Source organism: Pongo abelii, chromosome 5 (assembly GCF_028885655.2).
Source record: "Pongo abelii isolate AG06213 chromosome 5, NHGRI_mPonAbe1-v2.0_pri, whole genome shotgun sequence".
Taxonomy (NCBI): Eukaryota; Metazoa; Chordata; class Mammalia; order Primates; family Hominidae; genus Pongo; species Pongo abelii.
Genome location: NC_071990.2, coordinates 26,782,842 through 26,807,599, shown reverse-complemented (window position 1 = coordinate 26,807,599; position 24,758 = coordinate 26,782,842). Strand labels below are relative to the sequence as shown.

The 24,758-nt window shown below is 39.3% G+C and overlaps 1 long non-coding RNA gene and 1 other non-coding gene across 2 annotated transcripts in view; one reads left to right on the top strand and one right to left on the bottom strand.

Moving 5' to 3' along the window:
* Positions 1-19,734, top strand: part of LOC129060165 (uncharacterized) — a 56,907-nt gene extending 37,173 nt beyond the window's left edge. Inside the window, exons 3-5 of the long non-coding RNA XR_008526643.2 lie at positions 1,957-2,076; positions 10,996-11,182; positions 18,167-19,734. This is a non-coding gene — a long non-coding RNA (uncharacterized LOC129060165). The remainder of the gene's footprint in view (positions 1-1,956; positions 2,077-10,995; positions 11,183-18,166) is intronic.
* Positions 11,619-11,691, bottom strand: TRNAA-AGC (transfer RNA alanine (anticodon AGC)). The gene has a single exon. It is a non-coding gene; the product is annotated as a tRNA-Ala (tRNA).
* Positions 19,735-24,758: the final 5,024 nt, after the last annotated feature.

The window sequence follows — 24,758 nt, the reverse complement described above, 5'->3', positions numbered from 1 at the left end:
CTACTAAATCTTCAATTACTGAGAGAGGAGTGTTAATGACTGCAACTATAACTGGATTTTTCTATTTTTACTTGGCATATCCAGTTTTGTTTATGAGTTTTGAAGCTTTGTGTCCTCATATACATTTGGGACAATATTCCCCTGGAAAATTGACAATCATAATTATTTAGGAGGCCTCATTATTCCTGAAAAGTTTCACTGCTTTCAAATCTACTTTGTCTGATTTTATATATATACACCACGGCTGTCTTTGATTAATGCTTGCATGAGATGTCTTTTCCACTCTTTTCTTTCAATCTGCTATATACCTTTTATTCTTATATATAAGTGTATTGCAGGTGGCTTTCTTTAGTCAGCATATTTATTTTTAACACATTCTGATGATCTCTAGTTTTCACTTAATGCATTTAGATAATTGACATATAATGTTATTATAGATAAGTTTTTAGATAGATCTACTATTTAATAATTTATTAACCTTTGTTCCCTTTGTTTTAATTCTTCTATGTTCCTCTTTCTATCTTGTTTTGGTTTATTTCAATCTGGTTAGTAAGTGGTCTAGGGATTACCATATACATATATAACTTTTCACAGTATACTTAGAATCAATATTTTACCATTCAAGTTGAATATAGAAACTTCATCAAGAGTTAGGCCCATTACACTTACCCTTTTATCTTATGTATGTAGTACATCTAGATACAATGACAACTGCATCAGATAAAGTTACAATTTTTGCTTTCAATCATCAAACATACCTTAAGGAACTCAAGAGAAGAATAATAGTCTGTTATGTCTACCCAGACATTTTCTATTTCTGCTTTTGTTCCTTCATTGATGATGTTCTAAGTTTCCTTCTGGTATCACTTTTCTTATCTCAAATCTTTGCTAATTCTTTTCCAGAAGTCTTCCTAAGAATGAGAATGTATTGACTTACCTTCCAATGAGAATGCATTTATTTGCCTTTATGTCTGGAAGATACTTTTGCTCCACATAGCATTCTGGGTTGATATGTCTTTTTCTTTTGGTACTTACTGAATGTTACGACATTTTTTTCTGGCTCCTGGGTTCCCGATGAGAAATCTACAATCATTCATTTGGTATTTTATCTTTCATTTCCCTTTGGCTGCTTTCAAAATTGTTTTGTATTTTCTTAGTTTTCCGCAGTTTGATTATGATATGTCTTGGTATGGGTTTCTTTGGGTTTATTCTGCTTGACATTTACTGAACCTTAAAAATCTGGTTGATATCTTTTGAGAAATTTGATATATTTTCAGCCATTAATTCTTCACAGTTTTATCCCACAAAGACCTCTTTGTCCTCTTACAATAATGTGAATGTTTCCAGATTACAATAATGTGAATGTTAGATTTGTTATTTTTTATTTGTCCCTGAGCCTCTGTTCAGGGACAATAAAATCCTCCTTTCTTTCTATAGGTCAGACTATGTAGGTATTCTTGTTCTGCTTTCAAGTTCATTGACTTTTTCATTAGTCTTCTGCATACTGTTATTGAGATCATCCAATTAAGCTTTTTATTTCCCTTAATAGTTTTGGTTAATACTTTTTTTAATTCTTAAGTTAAATTGGTGTTTACACATTCCAAATATTTGGTGAGACTTTCCAACTTTCCATTCACTTCATGAATGCTATCCCGTAATTCTAGGAGCATTGTTATAATAACTGCTTTAATGTATGTGTCAGATGATTTTGACATATGTGTCCTCTCAATATTGTTATTCGAGGATTCTCTTTGCCATGTGAATTAAGATCTCCCTGTTTTTTCATAATGCTGAATATTTTGGATTATGCTGGACTTCTTTGGATTATGTGATGAGATACTGTGTCTTGTTGAAATCTTAAGGATAATATTGCTATTTTTGTTTTTGCAGACACACAATTGCCTTGTATTTAAGCTCCAAGTACCAACCAGACTTCCATGTGTTGTTGTTTCACAGATAACTCTATTTGAAAGCCTTGACACTGCTGTTGAGAGATCTCTGGAGTGTGTGCAACCAGTGGTCAGTGAGGACTAGAAAGTGGGCCATTGTTCAGTTCAGTCCTCAGACTCTTTTTAGGTAAGTTGTTTGGGATTAGAGCCACTTATTCACAGCTGGCAGATGCGTCCACAAGCTCATGAACAACTTTATGGGTTTGCTTTCTACAGTATCTGTCCAGGCGCATTCTAGTTACTTGACACATCCTGGTTTCAGTCCTCTCACCAGAAAGCCAGGGCTGTATTTACCCAGGTGGCTCTGCCCTGCACTTTTCACAGTTGCCTCACATTCAAGCTACAGGCAGAAAGAGAAAAGAGCAATTGTTTATGTCCCTTGGTTTCACAGCTCCTCGAAGAAGCAGAAAATTAATTACACGGTAGATCTATGCTATACTGAACGCCAGGAGGGAGCCGTCACCAGCCCTGTATTGTTGCTGCTCCTACATCTTGAACCAAAGCAGCATCCTGCTTTCTGACTTGGGTTTGGAGACCTGAGTGTTTGGAGACCCAGGGTCTAAATAAAGTTTGGAGAACGTGAGCATCGATCCCACTACCTCTTGCATGCTAAGCAAGCGCTCTACCACTTGAGCTAATTCCCCCACCTCAGGGGAGCTTTATTTATCCTTAGTGGGTGGCCTGGAACACAGGCGATTTCAGGGCCTTCAGCGGGAAAGCAGGGCTCTACTAAGAGCAGATCTTCTTACTGATGGCCCAGGGCAAGAGCGCAGTGGCTACTTATTCTCTGCAAAGAAGGAAGAGGAAAGGGAACAAGGAGAAAGTCACAAAGGGAAAACTCCCGCTGCCAAAATGTCAAGTTTAGGGTACTCCGGGACAGAAAAAGGCACATCCCAGCAAAGGAGGCCCTGCCTAGACCTGCCCAGCTAAAGTGTCACTGATATTTAAAAAATGATTAAATAATTAAAAATGATTAAATGATTTTGTGTGTGTGTGTTGTGTGTGTGTGTTTATAAAAGTGAGATAGTATTATCACTTGTTCCTTGTAGCTGAGACTCTCTGGGGATTTTGAGATGGTACAGATTTCTGGAAGGCAAAAAGCTCCTGTTGTTTTCATAACTAGGCCCTTTCAGGAATGAGGCCAGCGTGCTGACCACTCCCCTAGGAAACCCCTGGAGAGTGCTTCTTTCACTTACCTCTGAGATATGGGTTGCCTCCTTGCTAAGGTGTGTCATGTACAAGTTACATGTCCAATTATATCTCAGAACAACAACAACAAAATTACAGAGCAGAGCCATAAAGAATAAGAGACAAGATCATATCAGAGTGTAAGAATATGTAAAATATCATAGTGTAAGAATCAAAATTGAGCTATACAGAGAAGGAGTGGACATATGGTGGAGAAAACTGGGCTGTTTGTAGGAATTCCTGTGTGAAGAAATAAACCTGTTCAATTTAAGTGCAGTGTGTGTGTGTGTGAAATGCACATGAAGGGAAGCAGTGATTGAAAAGCTTGGCCACTTGGAGATATGTTGGGGGAGTTTTCTGAAAACTCCCAAGAGCAATTGAAAAAAATCCCAGGCAGAATGCTTAAATAATTAAAGCAACATGTTAGAGAAAGGTGTTTAGTTTTGAATGTCAGAGCTTGAACACGAGAAAACAGGAACTGGGGAGAAAGGGAAAGAAGTCATAAAGACATTAAAAGATTGAGGTTTACCCACATGTATCGTGTCAGCTCCTGAGGTGGACAGCAGGAGTCTTTCTGCAGCACCAGTGCCCATCACACTTCATGCTGCAGAATACATCCTCCATAAACACCATAGCATGGATGATGACAGAGGTGAATGAAAAGGAAGAAAAACACTCTGGAGACGTTGTGCAGGAAGGATCTACAGTATTTGTCAAGACATTGGGTGGAGAGATTTGAGGGAGAGGAGACAAAGACACTGGGAAGTCTTGAGCCTAGTGTGGTAGACACGAAAGAGATTCTGAATTAATAGCTGATGAATGAATCCACTCATTTATTTGTATTTGTTATGTGAATGAATGTTACATGAATGACCTGGTGTGGAGAAAACAGATGGCGAGACTATGTGCTAGGGTAAAGCAAGAGCTCAAGTTTTTTTTTTTTTTTTTTTTTTTTAATTTAGAAAGAAATCTGCTTTTCATATCTGGTTTTCCTATTTAAAGCTCTGTGATTTGAGGAAAATGGTTTAACTCCTCTGAGCTTTAGTGTCATCTACAAAATTTGGATAATGATACTGAGGGAAGCTGAAAAGCCATATCAATCAACTTATATAAAAAATAATAAACATTCACTTCCATTTCTAATGCATGGTGCTGAAAAAGTCCTTGTATGTGGAATATTGTTCACCTTTAAGGAAGCTGCTCTCAAGAGCTGATGAGGGACTTTTTTTAGTGCAGTTCTGTTGTCACTGGCTGTTGGGCTCATTTAGTTGGCACCAACAAGTCTCTGTGAACATAAAAATAAAATAAAATAAAGATTGTGGAGGAATAGAATACAAACACATAGTAAGGTGAGATTTGCACAACAGAGTATAGTAAAGGATGTGTGCCTGATTCTTTTTGCATTCTCTTTGAATAATTTTTAGCCTTTATTCTAAGTCCCCAATTATTGTCATCCTTCTCCCAACAAGACTGTTTCTCTCCACTGCAGATATTCTGGCCAGGCTCTCTGGTTAACCATCTTGATGTCTTGAGCACTCTGTTTGTACTGAGACCCTGATTTATGTTCAAATGATGCTCTTCCATAGCAAGGCTTCCGGGTTTGCCCAAAGAGCATTCAATTTTTCAAGCAATTTAGGGCTCCTTCCTCACGCAGTATCTATGTGAAACCTTAGAGGGAAGCCTATTCTTTCCAGGAAGATAATCCTGTTGTGGTTTTAACCTCAATCTGTAAATTCGCTGGGGTAACTGGGAAAGAAGTCATAAAGATATTAAAGGATTGAAGTTTATCCACATTTACTGTGTCAGCTCCTGAGGTGAACAGCATGAGTCTTTCTGCAGCTTCAGCCCCCATCACACTTCATAGGTGAAGAAAACATCCTCCATAAACACTGTAGCATGGACAACAGAAGAAAAAGATTCTGGAGAGGTTATGCAGGAAGGATCTACAGTATTTGTCAAGAAATTGGGTGGAGAGATTTGAGGGAGAGAAGACAGGCACTGGCAAGTCTTGAGCACAGTGTAGCAAACACAGAAGAGATTTTGAATTAGTATCTGATGAATGCAAGAATAAATCCACTCATTTATCTGTATTTGGTAAATGAATGAATGTTACATGAGTGAGCTGGTGTGAAGAAAACAGATGATGAGACTATGTGCTAAGTGAAAGCAAGAGCTCATGATTTTTTCATTTAGAAAGAAATCTGCTTCCCATATCTGGTTTCCCTCTTTAAAGTTATGTGATCTGAGGAAAATGGTTTAACTGCTCTGAGCTTCAGTGTCATCTACAATACTGTGGTAATAATACTTGGGGAAGCTGAGAGACTATATCAACCAACTTACATAAAAATTAATAAACAGTCAGTATAATTTCCAGCACATAGTGCTGAAAAAGTCCTTGAACATGGAGTATTGTTCACCTTTAAGGAAAATGTTCTGAAGGTCTAAGGAGAGATATCAGTGCAGTTTTGTTGCCATTGGCTGATTTGCTCATTTATTTTGTAGCAACAAGCTTCTGTGATGACAAAAATGAAATAAAGTTTAAAAAGTAAAATAGATGGTGGAGAAACACGATAGGGATGTATAGTAAGGTATGATTTTCTAGGCAAAATGGAATTGTACAAAAGAATGTAGTAATAAAGGATGTGTGCCTGATTCTTGTTGTATTATTTTTGAATCTCATTTAGCCTGTATTCTAATTCCCCAATTGTTGTAATCCTTCCCCCCAACAAGATTATTTCTTTGCACCATGAACATTCTGGTCAGATTCTCTGCTTAACCATCTTGACTTCCTGAGCACTCATGTTTTTACTGAGACCCTGATATATGCCCAAATGATACCCTTCCATAGGAGGGCTTCTTGCTTTGCCCATAGAGCATTCAATTTTTCAAGCAATTTAGGGCTCTTTCCTCACCAGGGTCTGTACGAAACCTTAAAGAGAAGCCTGTTCTTTCCAGGAAAAGAATTCCAGTGGGTTCTAACCTCAACCTGTAAATCCACTAAGCAAGCTCCTACTGAACACCTATGATGCAAGCTCAATCCAAGAGGCCAGCACTCCACAGGGGGAAGGCAACCGAAGCAGTAGCTAATGCTTACTGAGCAGTTCTTATTGATCAGATCCATCTCTAGGTGCTGTGATCCACCCAAAAATATCCCACAATCCTTATTTCCCATATAAAGAAAGAAGATTGGAAGAAAGGGAAGCTAAATGATAGCTTCAAAGTGACAACTTCCCTGATTCTTCTCCTGAAAACTGAATGTGTCACCTCCACACTGCTGAGTCCTTTATTGCCTAATGAGTCTCTCCCAGTAGATATCATCACATGACTTCTTGTTTATTTTTCTTCTTTGCTTCCTGTCTGTTTCTCCCCACTCCTTGCAACTATGACGTAGTATCCAAAGGTGAGAATATCTGTGTTTTATTCACTGTGAATTACTGTACCCAAAACAGTCTCTTAACAAGGTATGTGCTTGAGAAATATTTGTTGGATGATTAAAAGAATAAAAGAGTTCACCCACCCCACCCCATAATTATGTTTGGATGACCTTCAGAGCAGACAATTGGAAGAGAAATTTCCCCTGCTTCCCCTGTCAGCTAGAGAGGTAGACATATGACATAGCTTGTAGTTTTTTGTGTAATTTATATCTCTTCACCACGCCTTGTACTCAAACCACTGAGAAGCCAAAAGAAGGAGAAAGAAAGAAAGAAAGAAAGAAAGAAAGAAAGAAAGAAAGAAAGAAAGAAAGAAAGAAAGAAAGAAAGAAAGAAAGAAAGAAAGAAAAGCTCACTTTTAAATTTTAAGCTAATATTTGGTCTGTCATGAAATCATTATCTCATAGCATTTGTGTTCCATTATTTATCGCGCCTATTTCATTTCCCTTAATGGGAAGAGTGGCAAAAGCTGTACCTTGTGTGATGTTCAAACTCAGGACCTTCAGAATATGAGATTGACAGGCGGCCTGCTGCTCTAAGAGAGCAACTGTTCCTAAGAGCTGAGATCCAGATTATCAGATCTCATTTCCCACGCACTGCTGCTTTATCAATTCCTAGCTTTTAAAGAACACAATCAATGCTACTTGGAAATCACTCCTTATCAGCCAGTGCTGCACTGGAAGAATTCCCCACTCAGGACAGGTGGAGTCCACCCGTTTCCAGTATTCACATAATGATAGGACCTTCTGGCTTGAGGGACCAGAAACAATTGTACCTGTCTTGCTGCTTTTTTCCCTCTTGTGGCCCAGTCATCTAGCTTTTCCCTTCTTCAGAGATCTTAGTCACTCTTCTTTTCCGCAGTCTCCTTTGTTGATAAGAAACAGAGGTAGTGCTCAATTCATGATAGTTCACTGAGTGACCAACTGAATGAATGAAGGAAGAAATAGCCTTCCAAGGTGTCTCCCACTCATACTACTCTTACTGTGTATCTACACTTGCATCTATAGGACTGGAGACATTCACTCAACAAAAAACACAAACTGAACTTATAATCATATCCTCCCTGTTTTTTCCCCAGTTTTTGCGCCATGAATTATACTAGGAGACTTAGGGAGTTTACCTGATGTAGTCTGACTGAATTTTGCCAAAAAAACTATGTCTTAGTCTGCACTTTATGCACTTTTTAGAAGTAATAGAGGCTCAGATAAGTTAAGTGTTCTTTCTAAGGTGCCAAAGCTGCTAAGTAGGTAAGCCCGAATTGAGAAGCAGATATTTTTAGATTTTAAATGTGATTTTTTTTTCCTCTGTACGAGCTCAGTTATTCTGCCTGTTCTTTTGCACTTTAGCCCATTCATTCACCAAATATCTAATTCCAAACCTCCTCTTTACTTACTTTTTGGACTTTTATTTTATTTTATTTTTTGACAGAGTGTCTCTCTGTCACCCATGCTGTACTGCACTGGTGAGATCTTGGCTCACGGCAACCTCTGTCTCCCAGGTTCAAGTAATTCTCCTGTCTCAGCCTCCTGAGTAGCTGGGACTACAGGTGCTTGCAACCACGCCCAGCTAATTTTTGTATTTTTAGTAGAGATGGGTTTCACCATGTTGGCCAGGCTGGTCTCAAACTCCTGACCTCAGGTGATCCGCCCACCTCAGCCTCCCAAAGTGCTGTGACTACAGGTGTGAGCTACCCCTCCCGGCCTGGGTTTAACTATTTTATATTTTATTTTATTTTATTTTTTATTTTAATTATTTTATTTTATTTTATTTTATTTTATTTTATGACAGGGTCTCACTTTGTTGTCCAGGCACCGGTGCGATCTCTGTTCACTGCAACCTCCGCCTCCCCGATTCAAGCGATCCTCCCACCTCAGCCTCCTGAGTAGCTGGAACTACAGATGCATACCACCACACCCAGCTAATTTTTGTATTTTTTGTAGAGACAGGGTTTCACTGTGTTGTCCAGGCTGGTCTCAAACTCCTAGTGTCACGGGATCTGCCCATCTCGGCCTTTCAAAGTGCTGGGATTACAGAAAAGAGTCTGGCCTTGGGCTTACCTTTCAAGTCAACTTTGACTCATTGTCTTCCTTCAAACACCACATTCAGGGATTTGTCAAATAATGAACACTATTCTTGCACAACTCTTTCTACTCATTTAGTACATATTCACTGGGGAGATGCTCTGTGCCAGACACTGTAGGTAATTCAGAGGAAGTATAGACACCCTAGACCTCAAAAGAAGACAAGATAAATATGGACAAGGGAAGATCCACCTCCAGATTCACCATTTTCAGTCTTTCTGTCATTTCCAGCTAAATAACTCCTTCAAAAAATGTCTCAAAATAACTAAATAACTGTTTCAAACTCTTTCAATAATAGCACTCTTCTATATGCTGGACTACTCTTAATTTCCTGGTTATAACATGATCTTACTTTTAATTTTTGTCTTTGCCTTCTACCTAAATTTTTATTTTGCCTTATGAAGTTAATAGGTCCATTACTGGATGGTGTGGTTCAGTTCTCCAATATGTTTGCTGATTTGTTTTCTACTAAGTCTACCAATTACTGAGAGAGGAGTGTTAGTGTCAGCAACTATAATTGGATTTTTCTGTTTTTACCTTGCACATCCAATTTTGTTTATGAGTTCTGAAGCTCTGTGTTCTCATATACACTTGCGACAATATTCCCCTGGAAAATTGAAAATCATAATTATTTAGCAGCCCTCATTATTCCTGAAAAGTTTCTCTGCTTTCAAATCTACTTTGTCTGATTTTATCTATATACACCACAGCTGTCTTTGATTAGTGCTTGCATGAGGTATCTTTTCCCACTCTTTTCTTTCAATCTGCTATATAACTTTTATTCTTATATATAAGTGTACAGCAGGTGGCTTTCTTTAGTCAGCATATTTATTTTTAACACATTCTGATGATCTCTAGTTTTTAATTAATGCATTTAGATTATTTACATGTAATGTCATTATAGATAAGTTTTTAGATAGGTCTATTATTTAATAATTTATTAACCTTTTTTCCCTTTGTTTTAATTCATCTATGTTCCTCTTTCTATCTTGTTTTGGTTTATTTCAATCTTGTTAGTAGGTGGTCTAGGGATTACCATATACATATATAACCTTTCACAGTATACTTAGAATCAATATTTTACTATTCAAGTTGAATATAGAAACTTCATCAAGAGTTAGGCCCATTACACTTACCCTTTTATCTTATGTAGGTAGTACATCTAGATACAATGACAACTGCTTCTGATAAAGTTACAATTTTGTCTTTCAATCATCAAATATACCTTAAGGAACTCAAGGGAAGAATAATAGTCTGTTATGTCTACCCAGACATTTTCTATTTCTGCTTTTGTTCCTTCATTGATGATGTTCTAAGTTTCCTTCTGGTATCACTTTTCATATCTCAAATCTTTGCTAATTCTTTTCCAGCAGTCTTCCTAAGAATGAGAATGTATTGACTTACCTTCCAATGAGAATGCATTTATTTGCCTTTATGTCTGGAAGATACTTTTGCTCCACATAGCTTTCTGGGTTGATATGTCTTTTTCTTTTGGTACTTACTGAATGTTATGACATTTTTTTCTGGCCCCTATGGTTTCTGATGCGAAATCTACAATCATTCCTATGGTAGTTTCTCTTTCATTTCCCTTTGGCTGCTTTCAAAATTGTTTTGTATTTTCTTAGTTTTCTGCAGTTTGATTATGGTATGTCTTGCTATGGGTTTCTCTGGGTTTATCCTGATCGACCTTTACTGAACTTTAAAAATCTGGTTTATATCTTTTCACAAATTTGAACCATTTTCAGCTATTAATTCTTCAAAGTTTTATCCCACAAAGACCTCTTTGTCCTCTTCTTTCCAGATTACAATAATGTGAATGTTGGATTTGTTATTTTTTATTTGTCCCTGAGCCTCTGTTCAGAGACAATAAAATCCTCCTTTCTCTCTATAGTTCAGATTATGTAGGTATTCGTGTTCTGTTTTCAAGTTCATTGACTTTTTCCTTAGTCTTCTGCATTCTGTTATGGAGATCATCCAATTAAGCTTTTTATTTCCCCTAAGAGTTTTGGTTAATACATTTTTTTAATTCTTAAGTTAAATTGGTGTTTATATATTCAAAATATTTGGTGAGACTTTCCAACTTTCCATTCACTTCACGAATGTTATCCCCTTATTCTAGGAGCATTGTTATAATATCTGCTTTAATGTATGTGTCAGATGATTTTGACATCTGTGTCCTCTCAATATTGTTATTTGAGGATTCTCTTTGCCATGTAAATTAAGATCTGCCTGTTTTTCATATACTGAATATTTTGGGGTTGTAACCTGGACCTCTTTGGATTATGTGATGAGACACTGTGTCTTGTTGAAATCTTAAGGATAATATTGCTATTTTTGTTTTTGCAGGCACACAATTGCCTTGTATTCACGTTCCAAGTACCAACCAGCCTTCCATCTGTTGTTGTTTCAAAGACAACTCTAATTGAAAGCCTTGACACTGCTGTTCAGAGATCTCCAAAGTGTGTGCAACCCAGTGGTCAGTGAGGACTGGAAAGTGGTCCATTGCGCAGTTCAGCTCTCAGGCTCTTTTTAGGTGAGTTGTTTGGGATTAGAGCCACTTATTCACAGCTGGCAGATGCGTCCACAAGCTCATGAACAACTTTATGGGTTTGCTTTCTACAGTATCTTTCCAGGCACATTCTAGTTACTTGACACATCCTGGTTTCAGTCCTCTCACCAGAAAGCCAGGGCTGTATTTACCCAGGTGGCTCTGTCCTGCGCTTTTCACAACTCACATTTAGGACCAAGCTGCAGGCAGAAACAGGGAGAAAAGAGCAGTTTTATATGTCCCTTGGTTTCACAGCTCCTTGAAGAAACAGAAAATTAATTACACAGTAGATCTATGCTATACTGAATGCCAGGAGGGAGCTGTCACCAGTCCTGTATTGTTGCTGCTCCTATGTCTTGAACCAAAGCAGTGTCTTGCTCTCAGACACTGACTTGGGTTTGGATACCTAAATAATAAAGCTTGGAGAATGTGGGCATCGATCCCACTACCTCTTGCATGCTAAGCAAGCGCTCTACCACTTGAGCTAATTCCCCACGTCAGGAAGTTTTGTTTATCCTTAGTGGGTGGCCTGGAACACAGGTGATTTCAGGGCCTTCAGAGGGAAAGCAGGGATCTACTAAGAGCAGATCTTCTCATTGGTGGCCCAGGACAAGGAGCAGTGGTTACTCATTCTCTGCAAGGAAGGAGGAAAAAAGGGAAGAAGGAGAAAGTCACAAAGGGAAAACTCACGCTGCCAAAATGTCAAGTTTAGGGTATTCTGGGACAGAAAAAGGCACGTCCCAGCAAAGAAGACCTACCTAGACCTGCCCAGCTTAAGTGTCACTGATTTTTTAAAAATAATTAATTAAAAATGATTAAATGATTGTGTGTGTGTGTTGCGTGTGTGTGTGTGTGTTTATAAAAGTGGGATGGCATTATCACTTCTTCCTTGTAGCTGAGACTCTCTGGGGGTTGTGAGATGGTCCAGATTTCTGGAAGGCACAAAAGGTTGTGAGATGGTCCAGATTTGTGGTAGACACAAAAGGGATTCTGAATTAATATCTGATGAATGAATCCACTCATTTATTTGTGTTTGTTATGTGAATGAATGTTACAGGAATGACCTGGTGTGGAGAAAACAGATGGCGAGACTATGTGCTAGGGTAAAGCAAGAGCTCACATGTTTTTGTTTTTGTTTCTTTGATTTAGAAAAAAAACCTGCTTTTCATATCTGGTTTTCCTATTTAAAGTTCTGTGATTTGACGAAAATGGTTTAACTCCTCTGAGCTTTAGTGTCATCTACAAAATTTGAATAATGATACTGAGGGAAGCTGAAAAGCCATATCAACCAACTTATACAAAAAATAATAAACATTCACTTCCATTTCTAATGCATGGTGCTGAAAAAGTCCTTGTATGTGGAATATTGTTCACCTTTAAGGAACCTGCTCTCAAGAGCTGATGAGGGACTTTTTTTAGTGCAGTTCTGTTGTCACTGGCTGTTTTGTTCATTTAATTGGCATCTACAAGTCTCTTTGAACATTAAAATAAAATGAAGATTGTGGAGGAATAGAATACAAACACATAGTAAGGTGAGATTTGCACAACAGAATATAGTGAAGATTTGTGCCTGATTATTTTTGCATTCTCTTTGAATCATTTTTAGCCTTTATTCTAAGTCCCCAATTATTGTCATCCTTTTCCCAACAAGATTGTTTCTCTCCGCCACGGACATTCTGCTCAGGCTCTCTGCTTAACCATCTTGACCTCCTGAACACTGTTTGTACTGATAACCTGATTTATGCTCATATGATGCTCTTCCATAGCAAGGCTTCCTGCTTTTCCCAAAGAGCATTCAATTTTTCAAGCTGTTTAGGGCTCTTTCCTCACTCAGGGTGTATTTGAAACCTTAGAGGGAAGGCTATTCTTTCCAGGAAGAGAACCCTGCTGGGTTCTAACCTCAATCTGTAAATCCACTGGGGTAACTGGGGTTAGCTCAGATGGGTAACCGGGGTTAGCTCAGATTAGCAACTGGGGTTAGCTCAGTTACTTCACAGCTTGCTCTCTGATAACTGGATGGTGCTGCTACTTCCCATAAAGGCTGAATAAAAAGAGGCATCTGCAGGCAGGAGAAAGCGCTATGGTGATTGCTGGAAGATTCCTTCTGACCATTAGCTATCTCTCTGACCTTGTGTGAGAAGGGTGACAAAAATCGGAGACTTGAAAAACAGGCCAAAAAAAAAAAAAAGGATTCAAAAGACTTTTAAAAGAATCATGCACAAATTCTTAATTAGATTCTTTTATCCAAATCTGTTTTGTCTGGAAAATAATACCTTACTATGTATCTGTATTCTATTCCTCCGTAATCTATTTTATTTTATTTTAATGTTCACAAGAAGCTCGATGCTAGCTACCAAATGAGCAAATCAGCCATGATAACAGAACTGCACTAAAATCTCTCATCAGATATTGATATAGTCAACACCCTCATGACTGCCTATGATACAAATTCAGTGTGAGAGGCCAGCTTTCCACAGGGAGAAGGCAACCAAAGCAGTAGCTAATAGTGAGCAGTTCCTATTGACCAGATCCATCTCTAGGTTCTGAGATCCAGCCAGAGAATCCCACAGTCCTCATTTTTCATATGAAGAAACATGTGAGGGATTCACCACCCCAATCTTCACGTATCATCAGTTTTCAAACAAAGCCAACTAGCCTTCTGTACAAAAAGCTCTCCTAACCCCCAGTTGCCTTGATAGGTAAAAGTATTCTTATGACAGTGCTAGAAAAACACGGCACAAGTGTTCGGGCAAGATGACTAGAAGAAGGCGAGGCTAAAATTGTCAAGGTGACAAAGTCCCTGATTGTCCTCTTGAAAGCTGAATGTGCCACCTCCTGTGTATATGTGGATGTGTGGATGCATACGTGTATGTTGTGTGTACACACGTACACATATATCTACAAATGCATGTGTGTATGCATGCGTGTACACGCACATGCACACACATATCTGTATACATGTATTATGTACACAGTATGCATGTGTACACGCATGTGTGTCCATGCATGTGTGGATGTATACGTGCATGTATACATGCATGTACACATACATCTACATATGCTGTGTATGCCTAAATGTATGTACACGTGCATGCATATGTGCACTGTACATATGTGTACAAGTATGTGTGTGTGTCATGTTTGTGCACGTGTACCTGCACATGCATGCGTACATACATGCATGTACATGTGAATACATATGTGTATGTATACGTGTATGTACACTTGTGTGCACATGCATCTACATATGTGTGTAACTATATGTATGTGTGTGCACCCATGTGCACGTGCATCTGCGTGTATGCATGTGTGCACACATATGTCTGCACATGCATGCCTGCAGGCACAGATGCATGTGTGTGTGTGTGTGCATGCATGCATGTGTATCCATGTATGTGTGTACACAGAATGTTTGCATGTTTGTGTGTAGGTATTCATGTATGCATAAATGTGCACATGCATGTTTGCATGCACTTGTTTACACATGTATGCATGTGTATACACTTGTATACACATGTACGTTTGTGTGCATGTGTATGCACATATATGCATATGTACATGTATACATTGTGCTCATGTGTGCCTACATGTATGTATATATGTGTACATGTATTATGTGTGTATGCACGCATGTATGTGCACATGTGTGCATGTGTGTACATGCATGTATGCACACGTTATTTATGTATGTGTGTGCATGCATGTATTTGCACACATATTTGTGTGTGCACATGTGTGCACACATGCATGTGTGTAGGCATGTGTGTGGATGTGCACACGTATGTATGGACACGTGTATTTGTGCATGCACATGTACATGTATGTGTGCACACGTGCATGTGTAGGGATGTATGTATGCTGTATACGTGTATGTGTGTATACATGTATGTATGTACACAAAATCTGTTTGAATGTACACCTAGATCTGTATTAGTCAGGGTTTTCTAGAAGGACAGAACTAACAGGATAGATGTGTATATGAAGCTGAGTTCATTAAGAAGTATTGACTCACACAATCGGAAGTTAAAGTCCCACAGTGGGCCGTCTGCAAGCTGAAGAGCAGGGAAGCCAGTCCGAGTCCCAAAACCTCAAAAGTAGGGAAGCCGACAGTGCAGCCTTTAGTCTCTGGCCAAAGGCTCAAGAGCCCCTGGCAAACCACTGGTGTAAATCCAAGAGTCCAAAAGCCGAAGAACTTGGAGTCCAATGTTTGAGGACAGGGAGCAACCAGCATGGGAGAAAGATGGAGGCAGAAGACTCAGCAAGTCTTCTTTTTCCAAACTTTTCTGAATGTATGTATGTATACATGTATGTTTTCAATATTTATACACATGGAATCATTTAGGATATTATTAGATCTGGCTTCTTTGATATCAACTTTTCATTATGTTTTTAAATTCCATCTATGTTGTTGGATGACCATTTGCCTGATATTGTTCATTGCAATACAGACTTCCATGTATGAACATATCACAGTTTGTATAACCATATCGCTATTGATAGCTATTATATTATATCTACCCTTCAGTTATTACAAATGATGCCACTCTAAACATTCCTGAATGTGTATCCTGGTACACATAAGCATGCATTTTCTATACAAAAATGAGTGGAATTGAAACCATCTTTGCAAAAATTATGACAGTGAGAAAAATCTAACATAGCTGACTATCTTGCTTCTAACTTCACAAACTGTCCTTGTTCATTCCTGGGCATAGGCCAAGCTAACTATGGAGGAATTCATAGTTTAATTTTAAAACAAAGATGATAATAGCTGCTTCCCAAAAGTAACCCCTCCCTGCTAAGGGACTGAAACTACCTTTGTAAAACTAACAAATTAGGCATAAGGTTAAAATTATGGTTCAGGAATAATGTAGCTGGAAGTCACAAGATTTGTAGCCTCCTCAGTTGCTCCTATAGATAACATCACTACTGTAAAGCCTAAGATTGGTGTTTGACGTATTTTTTAGACTCTGTATTTTGATGGACCAGCTGATGTCACCTAGACAGGTAATCCATTAAAAAACAAACAAACAAACAAACAAACAAAAAAACTGCCAGCCTGACCAACATGGGGAAACCCCATCTCTACTAAAAATATAAAAATTACCCAGGCATGGTGGTGCGCGTCTGTAATCCCAGCTACTCAGGAGGCTGAAGCAGGAGAATCGCTTGAACCCAGGAGGTGGAGGTTGCAGTGAGCCAAGATTGCACCATTACCTGGGTGACAGAGTGAGACTCCATCTCAAAAAAAACAAAAAACAAAAAACAAACGAAAAAAACTGGCTCAACTGGTCTCATGAACCCCTGATCCAGGAACTGACTCAGTGCAAGAAGACAGCTTTGTCCCTTTATGATTTCATCCCTTACCCAACAAATTAGCATTCCCCAGTCCCTACCCCCTGTCCACCAAACTATCCTTGAAAAACTCTGGCCTCCAAATTCTCAGGGAGGTGGATTTGAGCATTATCTTTCATCCTTCCACTTGGCTGGCCCTGCAATTATTAAACTCTTTCTTTGCTGCAAAACCTGCTGTTCTCACTGCATTGGCTTTTCTGCACAGCAGACAAGAAGAACCTGTCAAGTGATTACAGAATTGCTGGTAAGAAAAGTGTATCTTCAACTAGATACTGCCACACTCTTTTCCAAATTTACTGCATTCACTTGTACTCGCAGTAGCTGTGTATTAGTGTTTTTCTTGCTCCACTTAGTTGAAGTCACTATAACGTTTCTCATTGTGATTACTATGCAGGTTCTCAAACCATTTCCCTGTTTATTTCATTTTAATCTATTGATTGTATTTAAATGTATACTCTGTATTGTAGCCTCTGAAGTTATCTTAAAAACACAACTTTTTTTTTTTTTTTTTTTTTTTTTTTTTTTTTTTTTTTTTTGGTGCCACTGTTTACAACCCTTCAAGCACTTCCTAATGTTGTCTTAAAAGTCAAGATTCTTAGACTTTCACGTTGGGTCTGATATGGTTTGGCTGTGTCCCCACCCAAATCTCATCTTGAATTGTAGTTCCCACAACCCCTGCATGTCTCAGGAGGGACCCTGTGGGAGGTAATTTAATCATGGGGGTCAGTTACCCTCATGCTGTTCTCATGATAGTGAGTTCTCACTAAATCTGATGGTTTTATAAGGGGCTTTTTCTCCATTTGCTTGGCACTTCTCCTTGCTGCCACCATGTGAAGAAGGGCATGGTTGCTTCCCCTTCTGCCATGATTCTAACTTTCCTGAGGCCTCCCTAGCCATCCTGAACTGTGAGTCAATTAAACCTCTTTCCTTTATAAGTTACCCAGTCTCAGATATGTCTTTATTAACAGCATGAGAATAGACTTACACAGGTCCCATGCTTAACTCTCAAATTTTATATCCCTCTCCTCCTACATTTGAACTCATACTAAACTATTTTTAACTTCCCCCAAAAAATGAAATTTGTATGTCTCAGTTTAATCACAGTCCTGTGAATTAATGACTCCAATCCTCTCTTCCCTTAACTTTCACAAAGATAACTACTACACATTCTTCAAAAACCTATTTATGACATCCATTGTCTATAAAGCTCTCCCCAGCCTGAAGCCTATGTTAGATTTTCTTACTATGAGGTCCATGCAACTGTCCATAGTGCTTTCCAAGCTGTATTGCCATGTTTCCATATGGAAATTCCTTCCTGGCATTTCTTGGGAAATTTATAATTTTCCAAATCGTGACAAAAATCAGTCAAGAAAGAAGGAAAATGGGGAAAGTATAATTAAAATTCTGCATAGGCAGAATAATGTCCCCCCTCCAAGATATTCGTGTTTTAATCCTCAGAACCTGTGAATATATTACTTTGCATGGGAACAATGACTTTGCAGATGTGATTAAAGTTAGGAGTTTGAGATAGAGAGAGTATCCTGGATTATCCAGGTGAGCCTAATTTAATCACATGAATCCTTAAAAGTAAACAACCTTTCTCTGCCGTTTCAGAGAGCAATTGAATGACAGAGGATTAGAATGAAGTGACATGAGAAGGAACTGATCTTTCATTGCTTGTTTTGAAGATGAAAGAAGAGGGTCATAAGCCAAGGAATGTAGGAAGCCTAGAAGCCAGAAAGAGCAAGGAAACAGATTCTCCAGAAAGGGACACATGCTGCCAACATAGTGAAACCCAGGTTAAACTTCTGACCTACAGAACCTTAAGATAATACATTTATTAATATATTGTTTAATACACTAAGTTGTGGTAATTTGTTACAGCAACAACAAAAAACTAATTCACATTCCTCTCAGGGCAGGGGAAACCCCAGGGCGCAGACTAGCAACAATGTGTGGCCTGCCATAGCAGGTGATGAGTGGCAGGTGACCGAGCATTACCACCGGAGCTCCACCTCCTGTCAGATCAGATTCTCATAGGAACACAAACCCTATTATGAACTGCTCATGCAAGGGATCTAGGTGGTGTGCATCTTATGAGAACCTAATGCCTGATGATCTGAGGTGGAACAGTTTCATCCCAAAACCACCTTGCCCCACCAGTCTGTGGAATAATTGTCTTGCATGAAACCAGTCCCTGGCCCCCAAAAGATTGGGGACTGCTGCTTTAGGGCAAACAGGGTCATATCTGTCTTGAGAACTGCTGCTTCTCTCTTCCAAAGCGATTTGGGGGCATGATTTCCCACACATACAAAGCCCTTTGGTGAGAGTCTGCTACTCACCAAATGAATAAATTAAAACTGCCCCAATTGTGTTCAAGAATGTCTACCTAGATTTTTGGCTAGCTTGAGGTTGAGGTACTTTATGATTGTTCTCCAAAAAGAAGAATCACCGGTATCTTACAAAACAATTCCATTGAACCAGAAGTTATTTCTTGACTATGTTTTACCTGCTTTTTATTTTTATTTTCTACTTTTTTCCTTCACTTGCAAAAGTTTCTCCCATTTGTTTTGAGGGCTTCTGTTATCTTACACACATCAGCAAACAGTTGTTGATTGATAAACTGACAATTAATATGCTTTCTGTTAACTGAAAGATATTGTTCTTCAGCTGCAGAAGAGGAGGGACTACAAGGGTCTATACAAGGTTTTACTTGCTCATCTGAGCTGATAATGAATCCTTTTTAAACTACCTTCTTGTCTAAATTGAAACCTGAGTCTACATGACTCACTAGGCAGGATTTACAGAAAACGTATTAACTAGGATACAGAGCCAATGAATATAAAAGGTACAGCACAATGAGACTTACAGATGTAACTCAAACACTCAGGTGCTGTCACTTCTACTGTGGGCAATCTCAGAAAGATTCAGTCTATTCAGGGAATATGCTTTATGTTCACCTAAACTTCCTTATAGTTTACCTTCCTCAGGTTATGTTAGTACCCTTGAGGCTAGTCCTCCAAGTATATCTGGTTGAGGATGGATTGAATGAAAGGAGTCTTGGGAAACAGAAATAGCAAAAGAGAAATCTGAATGTAAATGAAAAATAAAGATATAATAAAATCAAGAGACAGAGAAAAAGACAAAAAAAAGACTCAAAAAGAAAAAAGTCTCAATTTTTTTTGCACTTGTTTGGCATCTAAGGGCTCAGAAAACTTTGGATCCAAAAAGAAACAGAGAGCATGGTTCCCCTTAGAGCAGCAGTTCCCAACCATTTTGGCACCAGGGACCAGTTTTGTGGAAGACGAATTTTCCACAGATGGTGGAGGGGGATGGTTTTGGGATAATTAAAGCATATTACATTTATTGTGCACTTTACTTCTATTATTATTACATTGTAGTATATAATTAAATAATTATAGAACTCACCATAATGTAGGATCAGTGGGAGCTCTAAGCTTGTCTTTGTGCAACTAGACTAGACTCACTGGGCAGGATTTACATAAAATGTCTCATTAACTTAGATACAGAGTCTATGAGTGTAAAAGGTACAGCACAGTGAGGCTTACAAATGTAATTCAAATACTTATCTGGGAGTAATGGGAGACAGTGACAGATCATCAGACATTAGATTCCCATGAGGAGCATGCAATCTAGATGTCTCTCATCTGTAGTTCACAATAAGGTTCGCAGTCCTATGAGAATCTAATGCCACTGCTGATCTGACAGGAGGTGGACCTCAAGCGGTAAGGCAGGTGATGGGGAGCAGCTGTAAATACAGATGGAAGCTTCACTCGTTCGCCCGTCACTCACCTCCTACTGTACAGCCCAGTTCTGAACAAGCAACTAACTTGTACGTGGCCCAGGGGTTTGGGACCCCTGCTTTAAATAATTTTTTTCTTTTTTTGAGACAGGGTCTCACTCTGTCACCCAGGCTGAAGTGTAGTGGCACAATCTCAGCTCACTGCAGCCTCAACTTCCCAGAGGACTCCAGGGATCCTCCCACCTCAATCGCCTGAGTTGGTGGGACCACAAGTGTGCACCACTACATTCGACTAATTTTTGTATTTTAGGTGAAGATGGGGTTTCACCACATTACGTAGGCTGGTCTTGAGTTGATCTCGAACTCCTGAACTCAAGCAATCCACCACCTTGGCTTCCCAAAGTGCTGGGATTACAGGTGTGAACCACCATGCCAGGCCTAGAACTAACATTTTAATGGATATCTATTACATGCCGAGTCACTGTGATGATACCTTTGCATTAATTACTACATTTCATTCTTACCTCAGCTCAGGGAGGGAGGTATTATCTTATGAACTTGTAACAGCCAAGATGCAAAGACAAAGTAGAGCACTGTAAAACAGATAAGCTGGAGAGCTGGACAGAAAACACAGAAAGGCAGCCACGCAACATTCAGGAGAAGGAATAATGGTGAATAGCCAGATAGATTCAATGTATGAGAGAAAAGGTAAATTAAGAAGAGATGGGCTGGATGCAGTGGCTCATGCCTGTAATCCCAGCACTTTGAGAGGCCGAGGCGGGCAGATCACCTGAGGTTGGGTGTTCGAGACCAGCCTGGTCAACATGGTAAAACCCTGTCTCTACTAAAAATACAAAAATTAGTCAGGCGTGATGGCGCACGCCTGTGGTCCCAGCTACTCAGGAGGCTGAGGCAGGAGAATCGCTCAAACTCAGGAGGTGGAGGTTGCAGTGAGCTGAGGTTGTGCCACTGCACTCCAGCCTGGGCAACAGAGCAAGACTCCATCTCAAAAAAAAAAAGCCAGGCACGGTGGCGCATGCCTGTAATCCCAGCACTTTGGGAGGCCAAGGCAGGCAGATCTCTTGAGGTCAAGAGTTACAGACCAGCCTGGCCAACATGGTGAAAACCCAACTCAACTAAAATACAAAAATTAGCTGGGCTTGGTGGCGCATGCCTGTAATCCCAGCTGCTTGGGAGACTGAGGCAGGAGAACTGCTTGAACGAGGGAGGTGGAGGTTGCAGTGAGCAGAGATCGTGCCACTGCACTCCAGCCTGAGCGACAGAGCGAGACTCCATCTCAAAAAGAAAAAAAAAGAAAAAAAGAAGAGATGACATGGATGAAAGACCTTTTCTGTACTAAGTTAAAATCTAGTTGGATTAACAGGTATGGAATAATCACCAGAACTCTCACTAACAAGCTGCAGCAGATGAAGACAAATTGAGGCCACTAACATTGATTTTGGGTCTGACTCCTGTAAATCTCCATCAACAGTGCACGCATCAGGATCCCAAAAATCGCAAATATGCCTGCCGTGGAGACACAGAAGAGGACTTTCTCTTTTTCAGAGTTCCTTCCTGGAAACTTTCAGCTTAGATTTGGGCAGGAAAAATTCTAACACAGCCAAAACCTGCCATAGTATTCTTTAGCCTTCCTCTGACCCCAATTGTTTCCTTAAGTACCTTGAGAATTTCCACTGAAATCTTGATTATGTCCTGTCCTTTAGATCATCTGTCTGTCCTTTATTGCATGGTCTAAGGTATTCCTTTTTAGTGTGTAAATCACTTTGGAAAATGATTTAGAAAAATAAAAAGCCTGCATGGTGTCTAAGAAGAATTTAAAGGGCTTTCAAATGGAATTCCAATGTATCTACACCTTCCAAAAAAAAACTCGCCTCAGTCTCAAATTCATTGATCACTTTCCTCTACAACTCATCAACTATCCATACTTTATCCAACCCCAACTCATACCCTGCATGCCTCTGGCTTGCTTGCCTAATCATGTTCATCCAACCAACATTAATTGATCATATAAGTAACCTATTTGACATCACTTTCTACTCAAATTTACCTTTCCACCTCAATATGGTTCATACACTAAACCTATGCTGTCCCCTGATCCTGCTCCTTTTCCCTGATCTCCAATCTCTTATCCTTCTACTTGACATTAGTCCTAAACTTATATTTCTTATTTCCCAAATCGCCACATCCTTATTCCTACCAAATATTTGACCGAACTAAAGATATAACTCAATCTTTCTCTCCCATAATCAGAGCTTATCACATTAGTTCAGTCACTCACATGATCTAACCCTCTTTGGTGATGTCTCTTTATTCTCCCAAAAGGAGAAATCCTAGGAAACTGCAATTCTCTGCCTCATCTTATCACAAATGCTGCCCCTTATAAACGAACTGCTTCCACAGAATATGTTTCCATACAAAGGCTACTTATATGATTGCCAGATACAATACAGGATGCCAGTTACATTTAAATTTCGGATAAACAATGAATCATTTTTTTAGTGTATTTCCCATGGGAAAAATATATTCCCTAAAAACTTTTTTTAAATCTATTGTTTATCTAAAATTCAAATATAACTGGGTTTCCTGTACTTTTTTTCTTTCTAAATTTGGCAACCCTAGATACATACACTCTCCATAGGACCACTCTACTTTCCAGTGGATAATCTCAGAAAAAAAGTTTCACACCTACTGGCTTCTAGGAAACAAGATACTGAAATGCACCTTTCCAGGGGCTGCAGTTCACAATTTCCCACTTGCTCAACTCCAGTCACAATAGTCTTTCCATACCCTTCATCTCTATCCTCAAAACCAGATCCTCTTCAGAACCACAAGAAGTATGTTGCCCAAGCTTAGTCTGGAACTCCTGGGCTCAAGTGATCCCCCCACCTATGCCTACCAAGTAGCTGCGGCTACAGGCATGTGCCACAGTGCCTGGTCAAAAACCTCTTAACTGAAACTCTCCTCCCTTGGTTGTCGTAATCCACTTTTGTTTTCCTCATAATTTGCTGGCTGCTCCTTCTTATTCTTTATCTCCATACTTTAAAAATAATCTTTCTAAAGATTTTAAATTTGGGGATAATTGCCCTATTTCCACAGCTTGAAATTCCAAGAATTGCTTCCCATTTCATATAAGATAAATTCCACTAATTGAAATCACATTCAAATGTCTCTGTACTTATTTTCCATCTTCCATTTCAGGCTCATCTTCAGCCAACTCCTTACTTCTATTCCTTCGAGTCTCACCTTATGTCTCATCTCCACAGAGTCTTTTCTAACTCTTTCTCAAAGTTCTTACAAAGTGCTTCACCTCTATGCCCCCAGATTACCTTATACAACTTCTACCTCTACCACACCACTTAAAATCCCTGCCGTCTCCATACCAGACTGTGAGCCATTAAAGGAGTGGTACTGAGTCTCACTGGCCTTTAAATTCCTAACACACAGCATAGTGTCCTGTTTTTTTGGGTTTTGTTTCTTTTTGAGATGGAGTTTCACTCTTGTTGCCCAGGCTGGAGTGCAGTAGCATGATCTTGGCTCACTGCAACCTTCACCTCCCAGGTTCAAGCGATTCTCCTGTCTCAGCCTCCCAAGTAGCTGGGATTACAGGCACGTGCCACCACGCTCGGCTAATTTTGTATTTTTAGTAGAGACAGGGTTTCACCATGTTGAGTTGGTCTCAAACTCGCGACCTCAGGTGATCCACCCGCCTCAGCCTTCCAAAGTGCTGGGATTACAGGCGTGAGCCACCGCACCCGGCCTATGGTGTCCTGTTAATTGGAGGTGCTCAATAAATGTTTAACTGAATAAAACAATTAATAAAAAGAGTACTTTGGGCCAATGTCTCCTGAAAGAAAAGGTTGAACAGTGCAATTCTACACATATTCAAACCTTGTTATATGCAGTGCAGAGATCAGAATCCAACTTGCTTTTTATTCCAATAATTTTCCACAATACACTCACCATTATTGAGGTAGCCATAAGTATAGTGACTGCAAGCACAGAATCTGGCATCAGACTGTTCACATTACAGCTTCATCAATTAGTAATATGTGATCCTGGGCAAGCTACTTAATCTCTCTGTGCACCAGTTTCCTCCTAAAAGAATACATATCTCACACGATTTTTGTTACAACTGAATGAGACAATATTGTAAAGTTATTAGAACAGTGTTTGATACATGCTACACACTCAAAATGTTATTATTCAAAATATTAAGACAACCCTGAGTGGAATATTTTGACTTTGGAAGTTTCATTAAAAATAAACATGAAAGTAGAATAAGCTGCAGCCCCTCTGCGGAAGAATTCCACTAGTAGGAACAGGATTAGTTAATACTGAACACGTGTCTCAGAGGCTGCGCTCCCCAATTACTAAACCTCAGCAATTGGCTCACAATCCAAGTCCTTGGCCAGTCTGCCCAGG